The 14,874-nt window shown below is 37.6% G+C and overlaps 1 pseudogene; it reads right to left on the bottom strand.

Moving 5' to 3' along the window:
- Positions 1 to 1,357, bottom strand: LOC147480622 (putative receptor-like protein kinase At1g30570 pseudogene; annotated as a pseudogene).
- Positions 1,358 to 14,874: the final 13,517 nt, after the last annotated feature.

Here is a 14,874-nt window from a genome sequence, read left to right as displayed (position 1 = left end):
TTAATTTAATTTACCGAGAACGTTTTGGGTATGCCACAGGATTTCACCCATTGTTGGTCGATTCTTTCCCTCATCAGCAAGACATTTCTCGGCTATTTCTCCAAAAAATTTCAATGAATCAAGTGAGTACCCTTCAAGACATCGATCCACAATTGTTTCTAGTTCTCCCTGTCATTGTCATCGGAATGCCCATTCTGCAAGGTTTATCTAATCTTTCGGTAGGCTTGGATTGATAACAGGTCGAGCCCACATAACTTCAAACAGCACCACACCAAATGAATACACATCGGACTTCTCGGTCAATTGTTTCCCTCTGGAAGTATTCTCGATCAAGATATCCAAAGCTTCCCTTTACTTTACTCACATGAGTATGATCAAGTCTGCACCATGAAATCTACCATCTTTGCAACAAAACTCTCATCTAATAGAATATTTGTCGCCTTAACATTCACCGTGAATTAAACCCGCCTCTTTGCCCTCTCAGATGAAGGTAATAGAGACCCCGAGCAGCACCTATACATGCATCTAATCTTTGCCTCCACGACAAAAGAGGAAGATCACTACCAAACAGGTGAGCCCTGAGGGTTCCATTGGCCATGTACTCGTACACCAAGGTCGTCTCGTTTTGTTCCTCACATAACCTAATCATTGAGACCAAATGGCGGTGTCTAATCGAGTTTTGATAGCATCTCAATTTCAGTCTCGAATTCTCTTAGGCCTTGCTGTGATTGTGGGTGAGCCCGCTTGACAGCGACCAGGGAGCCATCGTCAATCTCTCCCTTGTAAACTTTACCAAAACCTCCAACTCCGATCACTAAAGAGTCGTCAAAGTTATTTGTAGCAAGTCGAAATTCTGCTAATGTGAAATGTTTGCCAACTCTATTATTAGTCATAGACCTAGTAAAGTTTAAAGTTCCAACAGGGAATTTGGATCCTTGAGCACTTGTAGTGCCATTTCCAATGGTGAAAAAAGGGCGCCATCCAGGTGGATTGTTTTTGGCAGGAGCTGTTTTTTCCCTTTGGCCACAGTATCACAAAAAAACATAGTACACAAAAATGCAAGAAGAGCAATGGAAGCAATCCCTGATCCAATTCCCACCCAAAGAGCCCGACCCTTCACACCTGATGCATTTCCACCCGAACCTGACGGCTTTGATGGATAAGAAAGATCCCTTCTTTGAGCGAGCTTAAATATGTCCAATCCATTCAATAATGCATCAGTTCCAGAAGTACCAGCAGATGTATCAGGCCCTAACTGAATCCAAAGAGTTTCAATCTTAGAAGACACCATATCGAGGTAATTCGATTTCAGTACGCATGGGAGTGACCATCTTCAGCAAGTTCTCTTGTCAATACTTCGTTCAGTTCGTTGACTATGCTACTATATTACTTACATAGATTTCAAGTGACTAAGCTTCCCAAGCTCAGGCGATAATGTTCCTCCCAAAGACAGCCCACTTAGATCCCTATAGAACATAAGATTGAAGCACCTAAGTGTAACATAACACTAAACACACATATCGTTCAATAGAAATCCTTATACAAACTATATTATCTAAAAAGAATAAATTTTCCCTCTTGAAAGTAGTGAACTACAATTAACTTGAAAAACACCATATGGATCACTATCCACATGTTCCTAAAAATCCAACAATGTTGATCCTGCAATTCCATTGAATTGTGAATTGTATTCATTAAAACAAAGCCATAAGGTTCTAATACTAGTAAAAGTATAAAAACATAACAAAAACTCATACCTTCAAGATTGAGGGACCAACACTCGTGGATTTTGAAGAGAAAAATCAAAACAACGAAACAAAACATCTTGTGGAGCTGGAATCCGAATGAATTCCATTGGCTCCTCATTGTTTGATATTACAAATGCCGTAGTAACAATTAGTACCAAGAATAGCAATACTCACAAAAATCGCCAGGGTTATTATTACACAAAACACTCCTTCGATCTTCTTTTACCCGTAAAAAATCAAGGACCTCGTTTGTATTACCCAAAAATAAAAAATAAAAAACTTAAATCTATAATCTCTTGGAGGATGAGATTTAGTGGTGGTGAGGTTTGTTAGCAGCCAGCTAACAGACGGAACTTTTTGGTTTCATTTTTTGGAGTTTCTAACTTTTGGGTTTGCATTTTTCTCAAGTAGTTTGGGGTTTAATGTTTTTTTTGGAAGGGAGATAAATATAATTACTTGATAGAGAAAGGAGATTTAAACAAATGAAGGGAGGTCTAACTAATTATTAGCATCTCCTTTTTTTTTTTGGGAGTCTCTAATATTACTCGGTTTGGAAAATAAAGCGATATGGTGAAGAAGAGAGATGTCAAAAAGTGCGAGATTTTATATATATAGATAGATGGCCAATTACAATATGCTAAAAAAGTTGGTGCTACCAAGTAGAAAAAATCCTATTAAAGGTCATGATTACTAGATAAACAACATAGCAGTGGGAGTGAGGGCGGTGTAATAATTCTATTCTATTATCTATAGAGAGAAAATAGTGGGAGAGAGCACGAAGAGATGGGGATATTTCATTTTTTTTTTGGGTTACCAAATTAAGTAGCGGTGGCTTTAGGGCGGTGTAATAATTATTTTCTATTATCTGTAAAGAGAATAGTGGAATAGTGCACAAGAGATTAGGAAATATAGAATATTTCATTTTTTTTTTCGGTTATACCAAATCTTTCAATTTTATTTGTTGGTCTTTTTTAGGTTTTTTTTTTCAAGAAAATAGTCAAGAGGACCAATTTTGGAAAAAAGTAATTGTGGAGGACACGGTTTTTTTTAGTAATTCACAACATTAAGTAACCAACGAATCCACAATTTCAATTTTAGTAACCCTCAAGAACAAAATAAGTTTGTTTGGTTTTTTTATTTTTTTAAAAATACTAGTTTTACCTTTCTGTGTTATTATAGATATAAAACATATAAATTTTTATTTTTTTTAAATACCAGTTTCACCCCTCTGTGTTATGTTTATAAATCTAAGAAATTTGGTAATTATTCGTACCCAAATAGGTGAACATACCTCATACACTATGTTGTTGTATGAACAATGATTATTCATACCCAAATATGTATAAACATTGATTGTTTATACTCCAATAAGTATTTTTACTAATCATACATTATGGTGAGGTATGAACAGTGATTGTGCATATATAGCTCATGTTGAAATACGAACAATGATTATTTATACGAACAGTGATTGTTCATACGAATAATGATTGTTTATAGCTCATGTTGAGGTATGAACAATGACCCCAAATAGGTATGAACTATTAATGTTCATACGAACAATGATTGTTCATACCAACATTGATTGTTCAAAGCTCATGTTTGAGGTACGAACAATGTTGATATATAAATAGTGATTGTTCATACCCCAAATAGGTATGAACAATCGAACATTGATTGTTCATAACTCAAATTTGAGGTATGAATAGTGATTATTCATACCCCAAATAGGTGTTCTTACTGATCATACATTATGTTGAGGTATGAACAATGATTGTTCATACTATATACACCGGTCGTTTCAGTTGGGCGAACTATTTTTTTTTTTTAGCGTCAAGGGTATATATGACCTTTCATCTACCCTATCATTGTGAGGGATTAAAACAAAAGTGGTGTTAAGAGTTACGTTTTTGGGCCGTTTTGTCCTTGAGAGTCACTCCCTTTTTTTTTTTTTTTCGCCCATAAGAAAATTACGAAAGAAATGGCAAATTACTTAGAAGTCTCTACATGACAAAAAAATGAACAATACACTAATATTCAAAACCAAAATGAACAATGATTTTGGGATCGGACTTATGAGACCTTGCCTATTATTATTGTTTCTAATCTAGATAGTGAATAGGAGGGTAAAGTGTTGAAGAGTTCTTAGAGAGCATAAAAAAAGTTTTAGGGGGACTACTGTTGATACTAATGGTATATACCCCATTAATTGTATACATCATATTCATCTCGGTAAAAACTAAAACAAATTGTGAGATCGCGATGACGGTTTAATCCTAACATGAGAGAGGTAGTGAGATCCGAGGTGCTCAAGTTGTTGGATGCGGGTATCATTTACCCCATCTCTGATAGTGCATGGATGAGTCTTGTTTAGGTAGTTCCCTATAAGTCAGGTATCATGATAGTTAAGAATGTTATTGGAGAGTTGGTTCCTACCTGCCGTATGATGAATACCGTGGTGGCATTTTGCATTGAATATCATAAGTTGAACTTGGCTATAAGGAAAAATTATTTTTCTAACATGCCTCTACATGAATGTAAAAATTGGCTTTCCAACATGCAGAAAATATGCAGACACATGTTCGAGTAAACTTGAAAAGTTATTACATTAGCCCAAGTATTATGGGTGACCTTGAACTTGCCTTAATGAAAGACAATTGGATTTACTTTGACGATTAGAAAACTTTGAACTATCAGCCGTTGGTGTAAACCTAGACAATTGTCTCCACACAATAATTTCTCTACACATTTGGTTTCCACATCTATGTTTGTTTTGGCCTTGAACACCTCTTGGTATCACGAGTGCTTTTGAAAATTTGTCCCTCAAATTCTCATAATAGCGGCTCCACTTCACTTTACACTCACATAGGTGATTTCTATAAAGAGTATCTTGCTATACTCCAAGATATGGAACTCTTTAAAAGCTTAACTTATCTAGATTCTCTTGGCAGATGTCCACTTCTTATCAAGTGAGTGGAGCGAACGTTCTGGGCCAGGGCGGGAGGGGTGACCCAAAATGTAGTTTGTTTGGTTTCTATCTGTCTGTCCTCAGTTTTCTCAATTCTTTCTTCTCTTTGCCAGTAACTCCTCCCTCTCCACTCTCCACGCCCTTTCAATCTCCATATCCTGAAATCCTAACTCCAACCCTTCGTCTCCAATTCTCCATCTCTTAAAAAAAAAAAAAAAAAACTTGCAAAAACAAAAGTTTGTCTCCAATTCTCCATCTCCAACCCTTCATCTCAATAACTCCTCTCTTTGTTAAAAGTAGTGGTGGGAAAAGAGATTGCACTATTTCGTCGACTTCTTGTTGATGATAGTAAAACTACTTTTCGGGTATTTTTTATTATTATTTAAGCATTTGCTTATTTTGAGTAATTAATTGTTGAATTGGTGCATTTGGGGATTTTAGAAGTTTGGAAATTTGAATGTGTTAATGTTAGATGGATTTATGGTTTTAAGTAGAAACAATTTATTTTTATTTTATTTATTTGTTTATTTATTTGTTAAAAAAAAAGAAAAAAAAACATGTAATAAAAGTGAACTTCATGAATAGAAAAGGAAACTGAGTACACCTAAAATGTCTTCCAAAGTACCACGATTAGTGAATAACCATCGGCGTTTTTTTTTTAAAGCGTTGTGATAAGCACCTAAAACTGCAATATAAAACTCCGTAGAGACATAGCATTTTGGTTAATTATGTGTTTAATAATGGGTTTTTTAGACTTTGATACCACTTTTTAGACCGATCTTAGGAAATAGTAGCAAATTTCAAAAAAATTAGGAAATAGTACCACTTTTGTCAGTTGACCGAGGTCAAACTGTTTCAATCTTTTTATATTTTTATAATGTCCACAATACCCTCAACGTGGTTTTCACGTGAGTAGGTAATAATATTGTTGGAAAACACAAAAACACGTCGAAATCAAACATTCAATCAATTGATTGCACCCCACAAAGTTTTTTCATAACCATAGAGCTCACACAGACAATACGAACAGTTGAATCATCTAGTCCTTTGGGAACTTCTGCACCGTCAAGTAGAAGTAAACATTGGATTACATTGGGCCCCTTCTATCAAGTCTTGAAACCTTGTTATTTCCCTGCTTGCATTTTCATGCCATTTTGAGTTACAACTGTCATGGGCAAATATCGTCACCCTGATATTTTCAGGCCAAAATATCGTTGTTAATAAGAAATATCGACGTAACTATCGATATTTCGCTCTATAGTTTGTATGTTGCAGGTCCAAAGCGGGAAAAGGAGGAAGGAGAAGAGAATGGACATGTGGCATTAAATGATTGGGTAAAGCTATAATCGGAGCACTATATAAAGATTGGAAGAGGGAAGAAAAGATTCATTCCAAGTTCATTAGGAAAAAAACAACAAAACCCGAAAGCAGAGAGAGAGAAAAGAGAGAAAACTTGCAACCATTGTTATCAATCAATAAACAAACATTTCAATTCAATCTTTGTTCTTAATCTTGCTTAAATTCTTGATTGCTGTTCTTAGTGAAACTTCTTTACGAATTACAACAACATTGAAAACACATAAGCAAGGAGAATAAAGGAGAAATAGTTGAAGTACCTGATAGGGGTAGTATCAACGACAAGAACAGAAGCTTGAGAGTGACGATAAGAAGAGCTTTAACGAAGTTTAACACATTGTTTAACAAATGGGTTAGATGGACTTGTGATTTTTTCTACATTTGAAGATGGTATTATTATTATTGGGTGTTCTCTTTTTGTTTGAGTTGGAAGATTTGAGAATCTTTTATGCAAGAATGATGATAGGTTTGTAGTTGAAACTGATGAGAATGTTGGCATTCTCTTTGACCCACTTCGTGTTATCTCAATGGGGACTGTGTGTGTTAATGGCATGCTTGTCGTATGCTGGGTAGTTTAAGCACCTATTAATTGCCGCTTAATCGGCGCATAAGTGCTATGCACCCCTCGACCGATCCGCTCAAGAAAAAATTTAGAGGTTTGAGCGGGTGCCATAAAGCGGGCTATTTCTTTTGCTTAATCAGCGATTAATAGGAAAATCGGTATAAAAAAAAGCGTCGATTAATAGGTTTACAGGGTTTTTTAAAAAAAATTAAGTCCACAAAAAAACCCAAAAAAGAAAAGCCCACGAATCTATATATTGAAAATGTTTCACTTCATTGAGAAAAAATAATCAAAACTGTAAAAAGTGAAAAACCACCAAAGAAAACTTTTAGGCCAACTAGCACTCCCCCACTCAGGCTTGTAGTTTTTTTACTTTATTTTGTTTTAGGTTGTTATATCACTTATATATGACATATGTATTATAGGTTAACTAAGGTAATTAATTCTGATTAATCCGATTAATCGCTATAAGCTCTTGGAGCGACTTGCTCCCGATTAGCGCTTAAACTGCACAAGTCGAATGGTGTCATGAGATTGGGTCATTGGGGTTATTACGAAATGCCTAACATTATCTCAGTTAATATCGGATATCGACGTAATTGCCAATCTGATAATTTTAGCCACTCCCCCGTCTCAACATATTCTCTTGTCCACTGTGATATCAGTGTAAAAGAAAGGAGCTAAAAAGAAAATCAGGCTAGATCCATAGTTAGAATTCACGCCAGGAATAATTGAAAAGTTGAAAGCACTCAAAAAACTTTTATCCGGAAGAGGATCTAATGGAACAAATTTTTTGGTTTAAACTTTAAACTCAATCTACCAACTCAAGAATCGTTCAAATTGCACTGCTTTAAATGTCATCACAAACATTTGCCCCTCACCTAGATAGTTATTAAGTAACTTAACTGAATCCCTTTTCTCATATACTCTATTACAAAGTTTGTTTCTTGAACGACAGAGACTAAAGAGAATATGAAAAACTGAAGCTATTGATAAAATTTCCCCCCTTAATTCATCGGGATCAACGAAAAACAAAATAACGCCAAGATTACAATACATGGCTTAGCCACTAAGATTGTAACATGTGTTGTCTAGGACAACTTAAAAAGTGGTACCAAAACCTAATTACATACACGTGAGAGGCACGGGAGGGGTGATGTCGCCATATTGAAAATACTGCTAGTTTGACCGTAGTCAACTTGGTCAACTGATGATCAAGAAAAAAAGTGGTACTATTTCCTAATATCGGTCTAAAAAGTGGTACCAAAGTCTAAAAAATCCTTTAATAATCATGAATTAATTGTATTTTCGTGACTTTTACAGGTTTGAGCAATTAACGGAAAATAAGGATAAAAGCCAATTATAGTATAGAATAGGTGTCTACATGAAGTTTTCCAATTTAGCCCACATGAAGCCCAACCAAAGCAAGCGGGAAGCAAAAGGACAATTTCAAGTCGGACCACGATGAACGCGTGCCGAAAATCATCAAACTCCAGAAGCTCATATCTTTTGAACCTGGATTCCAATGGCGGCAAGTGAACCATCAGAATGATCAGTGCGATGAGCTCTATGCATAGGCGGCCCTTTGTCAAAAGTCAAATTTTGGACCCGCCACTGGTCGAAGCATGAGAGACCCATTGTACGGACCCTCAAAATTGATAGGGTTATATACTAAAATCATTACTTTTGTAATAACTCTAATTCTTTATATTTTGAATGAGAATTATATGGGCAAATGTTATACATATTATATATGTTATTAGTTATATGCATGCGTCTAATATTTTATATTGTAGATGATATGGTGTGTGGTGACACACAGAAGATCATATCATCAGTACCTTATAAAGTATAAATAAACGTTCACAACCTAGATGGATTTGGACAAACCATTGGTATGGTTGTAGTATAATCTGGTATTAGTCTATCTTGACTACATGATTACACTAGTACACTTTGTGTGTATTGAACAGGACCAAGTGAGGTTGTTTATCTTTATACTGACTATATAAGATAACAAACACCTTTGTTATTATGGATGCTTGTCCTCTTAATCCGGATATAATAACGGGCACTTACGTGCATTGTACATTGCTTTAAATCATCAATGACTGAGATTCATTTGTGAATCAACAAACTCGATGGATTGGGTAATGACATTATATGTAAGGTGTCTTTGTTGATTATAGAAGGAACTCCGGACCCGCAAAGAAGTCGGGTTGATGATGTCCCCTTGAAGAGCTCATAAGGATTGTCATGTAAACCCTGCAGGTGGATTTATTTTCACTTGCAGGTTGTATAAGAGTTGAAAAAACAACTCCTGGAACCACTTTGAAAGGACGGAAAAAAATGCAGCCGACTACTCAAAGTTTAGAGCGCTCCCCGCACCCTTGATTGGCATGTCCAAAGCACGCCTCCCGCTCTCGATCCAGTAAATTTTCTGCCCGCATACAAATAGTACCAAGCACACCCGCGCCATTGTTTGCCTATTTCAGAGCACTCTCGCGCTCCAAGAAATACCGAACAGGTTTAGTTTTTTTGAGGACTTCACAATCGACTTCTCGAACCTGGAATAGTACTCATATCGTGTTCTAGTAGCATACAAATGTGCTTCAAGGCTGTTGAAGACGCTATTTATAAGCGTAGCAAGGACACTTCCAGGTTTCACCTCCTATCACTCCTTTCTCTGTATATTACCATGTTGTATATTACTATTACATGGTAGCGTATATATACATATCAGTGAACGTTGTTGCATGATTAGCATCTATCTACACAAGAGTGAACTATTTTGTTCAATAATTTGATTTTGTCATGAAAGAGGAGAACATTCTAACAAGGGTTAAAATCTGAGTTGGGTAAGTTGTTTCTAAGCCCTTCAGGATAAAGCTGCTCTCTATGACTCTATATGACATTCGCAATCTCACTGAGTATTGAAGAAATCAAATAATTATCCAAAACATATGTCGCTTAGAGTACTATATCATTATGTATATAATACGTTGCATATTTAGCTTTTACCGTATGTGATATGTCTTTGCCTATCAATAATATATATATATATATATATATATATATATATATATATATATATATATATATATATATATATATATATCTTTTGCTGCTAACATATATAGATACGTATGAGTGGAACACGTTGCATGTTTAGTATATATATACTATTAGTATAATACATTATTCGTATGAAATACGTCACATGTGTAGCAAGATGTTTATATCGCATGCTTATATTTTGTATGCATAATTCGTAATAAATAAATAATAATAATAATAATAATAATAATAATACTAGTAAATATTTTGTGCATTTATCTTATCCATAATTAAAAAAAAAAAAAAAAAAAAAAAAAAAACTCAACTTCCCCAACCATCAGGCCACTGCCAGATTTCGTCTCGCTTCTGCACTCTTTACCCCCCGCCACCATCACCTGCCACCACCTTCCCCAACCATCACTTCAAAACCCCGACCTCAGAACCTCCACTACAAAAACCCCGTCACCTTCCCCACAAACCACTCGACGCTTTCTCCCCCAAAAAACCACCCGACACCTTCTCCTCCAAAAAACAGACCCCAACCACCGCCTCCCACCACCACCACCACATATATATGCCTCCACCAGTGATTCGTTCTCCACCAATCCGCCATCACCATCTCCCCCCATCACCACTAACCGACATAACATACTCTCAATTTGCCCACCCCTTCCCTAATCATGTACACAACAAAGAAAAATACCCCAACCACCGAAAACAGACCCCGACACCTTCCATACTGAAACAGACCTCACAACCACAACTTCAACACCCGACACCTCCCCCCAACAAAAAAAAGTCATGATGGTTTGGTTTTTTCTTCCCGGCTGTTTTGTTTATGTTTTTGTTGACTTTGGTTTGGTTAATTGATTAGCTAGTATGGTTATTTGTTGGTTTTGATGGAGTTAGGTTTACTTCGATGCTAGGTTTGTTGTTTGGGTTTGATTTATGGTAGCGCTCTTATTTGTTGTGGTTTAGATTTAGTTTTGTCTATTTTTAGGTTTGTTAGAGGTGTCGTCATCATGCTCTCTCCGAAGAAACATGTGCATTGCCCCTTTCATGAGTTTGATAAGTGCAAAGATGAGGTGAATGGTGTTGGCGTCTTTGCGGTTTCGTATATCGAAACTCACATTAAGAAGCGGCACTTGAGTGGCGAGGGATATACAGATAGACTGCGGGATAAAATTAAGGAGGACATAAGTTTATATTTATCTCTTCTTAACTTTTTGAAAATGGTGAACAAATGGATATGTGACCATTGCCTCAAAGATGCATGCATTAACCATACCATGTCGCCATTCAGAGGCATCACAAAACCACGTGAAATGACCGATAATGGGGAGTTAGGGTGTCTTATTGTCGGTATACCAGAACCACCGCCCATCCCTATGACTATGCAACCTACACTCTCATCACAAGGAGACGCTAGTGCTATCATGAGGCCTCTGGGTGTTGTTCCCTCTCTTGATGAGACGTTACTTGATAGGGCATTCCGTATACCCTTTCGCACTTTGAAAAGTATACCACGTGCTAGTCGTTTGGCTTTTTCTGGTGCTTTGAAGTCTGCTCTCTGGGATATTACGGTTAATCCTAGTTTAGTTATGTCATGGGTTCATCTTCTCTTTCTTCCGTGTTGCACTCTACATGTTTTTCAACCACAGAATCGTCAGGAATGTCGGTCTGGTAATAGGAAAAACCTTCAGCAGAAACAGATTCTCCATGCTTTGACGATATAGAATGAGCCTAGTGGACTGTTTCGCCTCTTAGAGTCTGTAGTAGAGCCTCCTTCAATCCAGCCACCCCAGAGATTTGTTTCAACTTAGAATGTGCGTCAATGCTTACAGAAAGTTGTTGATGGGCATTTTACTGCAACGGTAAAAGTGTTATCATCATCAGGGGTTGCCCCTAACTTGGCGGAGACTATTCAAACATTAGAGGAGAAGCACCCAATGCGACAACCACCTGTGAGACCAACTGTTCCTTTTGCTGGGCCCCTTTATTGGTAGAGAGAGATACCCTATTGTCATGCATTAGGTCATTTCTGAAAGGTATTTCTTGTGGTCGTGATGGTTTTCGAGCTCAGCACTTGTTGGATGCCATGAGTGGTGCTGCAACAGCTATATCATTTGATTTACTAGACGCATTAACCCCTATGGTGAATAATTGGTTACAGGGGCGATGTCCACAATCGTTAGCAGAATTCATAGCGAATGCTGCACTTACTCCACTTCTTAAGCTGGATAATAATATTCATCCTATAGATGTGGGCATAGTTTTGGCGCCGTCTCATCTAGAAGATTGCAATGAAAGGAGTTTCCAGAGATGTGGTTGGGTACTTACAGGATTTCCAGTATGGGGTGGGTGTTTCTGGTGGAGCAGAGGTGATTTTGCACGCTGTCAACCGTATGGTGTATGCTAATAGTGACAATACCTCTCTTTCTATGTTGCTGGTAGATTTTCAAAATGCTTTTAACATGGTTAATCGGACCACCATGTTGAGAGAGGTTCGTATTCGATGCCCAGCTATTGCCCCTTGGGTCGAAGTACTTGTATTGTCAACTTGTGAGGCTATACGTGGGGGATAGCTACATATTGTCTGCTATGGGGTCCAGCAAGGCGACCCTTTGGGTCCCCTTCTATTTGCACTGGTGTTGCATCCTCTGATTCTACGGATCCAGTCCAATTGTCAGTTATTGCTACAGGCTTGGTGCTTAGATAATGGGACTCTGATCAGGGATATAAAATAGGTGGTGACAACTTTGGGTATGATTCAGGAAGAAGGACCTTCTTATGGGTTGGTTCTTAATGTGGCTAAAATTGAGATATTTTGGCCATCACTAGATACACATCGCTCTACTCCCGGTTTATTTCCTTTAGATTTGTCCCATCCTCAGCAGGGGGGTCAGGTTGTTTGGAGGTGCAGTTAGCACTGACGCATCTTTTGTCATGGGCCTTGCTCGTAGTTTATTGACAAGCCCTGTGACTTTGATGGACCGTTTAGGCGTATAAGAAGATCCACAAGTGAGTCGGTAGCTCTTACGAGCTTATGTTAGGCTCTCTAAGTTGGTCTTCGTGATTCGTGACTTGTCCACCACCCTTTTCAGATAGGCAAACTCAAACTTTTGATCATCATCTACGCATGTTCTCTGTGGGTATTGTGGTTTCTGATGGTCCTGGCTTTGGTGATTTGTAGTGGGGTTTATCGACACTCCTATTACGTCTGGGTGGTTTAGGTATTTATTGTGCCACTAATGTCTCTACATTTGCTTTTGTGGTATCCCATTTCCAGACTTCTGAGCTTCAGAACCACATTCTTAGGAGTTGTGGTCAGTGCCTTTGGATAAGATTCTTGATGTTGCTAGCAGTGCCTTGAGTCTATGCCTACTCGATTTTGACCTCAATTCCCTGGTTGTGAATGCTATCGTCCCCTAAAAACCACAAAACATTTTGGCAGAAGGGTTCTATGGTAGGATTGTTGCTGGTCTTAAGAGGGAGTTTGATTTATTTGTTCGTCAAAAGGCAGTCATGGGATGCTTGTGTGCAGTCGGAACAAGCAAAGGATTTTCTACTTGCTATTCCAATGGAGGGACTTGGACAGCGTATGTCACCGATGGAGTATCGTTCTATTCTCCGGTACCATCTTATGATTCCTTTGTACTCGGCGGGTTTATGCCCTACTTTCAAAAAGAGTAGATTTGATGCTTTTCGGGGACCATGCAACACATTGTCGATTTTTCAGGTTTCTAATACCGACATGATCATGTCGAGACATTTTTATGCGATGCATTTTGGAGGGTCAGTACAGGTGAAAAAGGGAGGCTCTGTCAATTTTCACACGATCCGAATGAGGGAAGATCGACACTTCGCCTCATGGATGTATTGATCTATAGTTGGTCTGAAGGGAAGCATGCATGTGTTGATGTAACTGGAGCCTCTCCGTTGGTAGGGATTGTGAATGGAGTCTTTGAGGTTGGAGAAGCAGCTAATAGAGTAGCGGCAGGGAAAATTGAGAGACACAATGATGTTTGTAAGGTTAACCAAAGATTGTTTTATTATGTTCGGTTTATTTCACTTTTGGTTTCTTGGCTAAATGCATTTGAGTTCCTTAAGAGATTGCAGAAAGTTATGGACAGTAACGTAATAATAACAACTAGGTGTAACTAGTATGTATTTAGGAGGATAGGATTTGCCATTCAGAAAGGACTTGCAGTGCAACTTGTTGCACGCTTGTCCTAATCATTTGTAAACCTCGTTATCATTATCAATAAAATTTTTACTTAAAAAAAAAATCATAAATAATAAACATATTCCATTGGTGTCTTGGAAACTTGGAAGATTGGGGTTCTCTAATTAAAAAACGTGCTTACACGGAAAACCTCTCTCATATCTCTCATGTGACCTGGCTATTGGTTTATGCACACATATTCCTCGCTTCACTGCTACATTAGCAGCAGCGTAGGCCTACGATGTTCACTTCTAATGCTTACGTAAATGATAAAATTCATGTAAAAATAAGTTCCTTTTGTGCCTTAAATTTCAACTTTGTGCTTACATAAGATTAAGGTCTGGTCATAGTAAGGAATTTGAACATACTTATCGTAGGAGAAAATACGATAGGCAATTGCGTAAGTTTTCACCTAAGAAAAGTTCTTCATCTGTTAATAAAAATAATCAAAATCCTTTGTCACCATTAACTCCATTAGCTATGGCCGACGATACTCCACCAGTTGAGAAGCCCCTTTTGGACTTCTATACTGCCTTATAAGAATGACCTTCTTCCTGCATCAAACTCGAGGATATTGAAGGTGATTTTCGAATCCTGCCCAACGTTTTTGGATTGTTACCTGTTTATTATGGTTTAGACCATGAGAAACCGTGCAATCACCTTCATAGGATTCAGCAAGTAGCCACCACATTCCAACATCCATCTGTCTCTAATGAACAAGTCTTGCTAAGGCTGTTTCCTTTTACCTTAGCTAATAAAGCTTCAATTTGGCTAGCAGGTCAAACGCCACAATCTCTCAACACATGGGTTAAACTTGTGCAATCATTCATGATCAAATTCTACACTCAAAAGAAAACTACTGAAATGCTTCAGAAGATCCAATTCTTTTGCTGGCATCCTCATGAATCCTTTATGGAAGCATGGAGTCGATTTACTGATCTTCTTTTAGAATGACCCC

Source organism: Coptis chinensis, chromosome 8 (assembly GCF_015680905.1).
Source record: "Coptis chinensis isolate HL-2020 chromosome 8, ASM1568090v1, whole genome shotgun sequence".
NCBI classification, from domain to species: domain Eukaryota; kingdom Viridiplantae; phylum Streptophyta; class Magnoliopsida; order Ranunculales; family Ranunculaceae; genus Coptis; species Coptis chinensis.
Note: the sequence above shows the minus strand (reverse complement) of the source record. Positions and strands in the feature narration are given on the sequence as shown.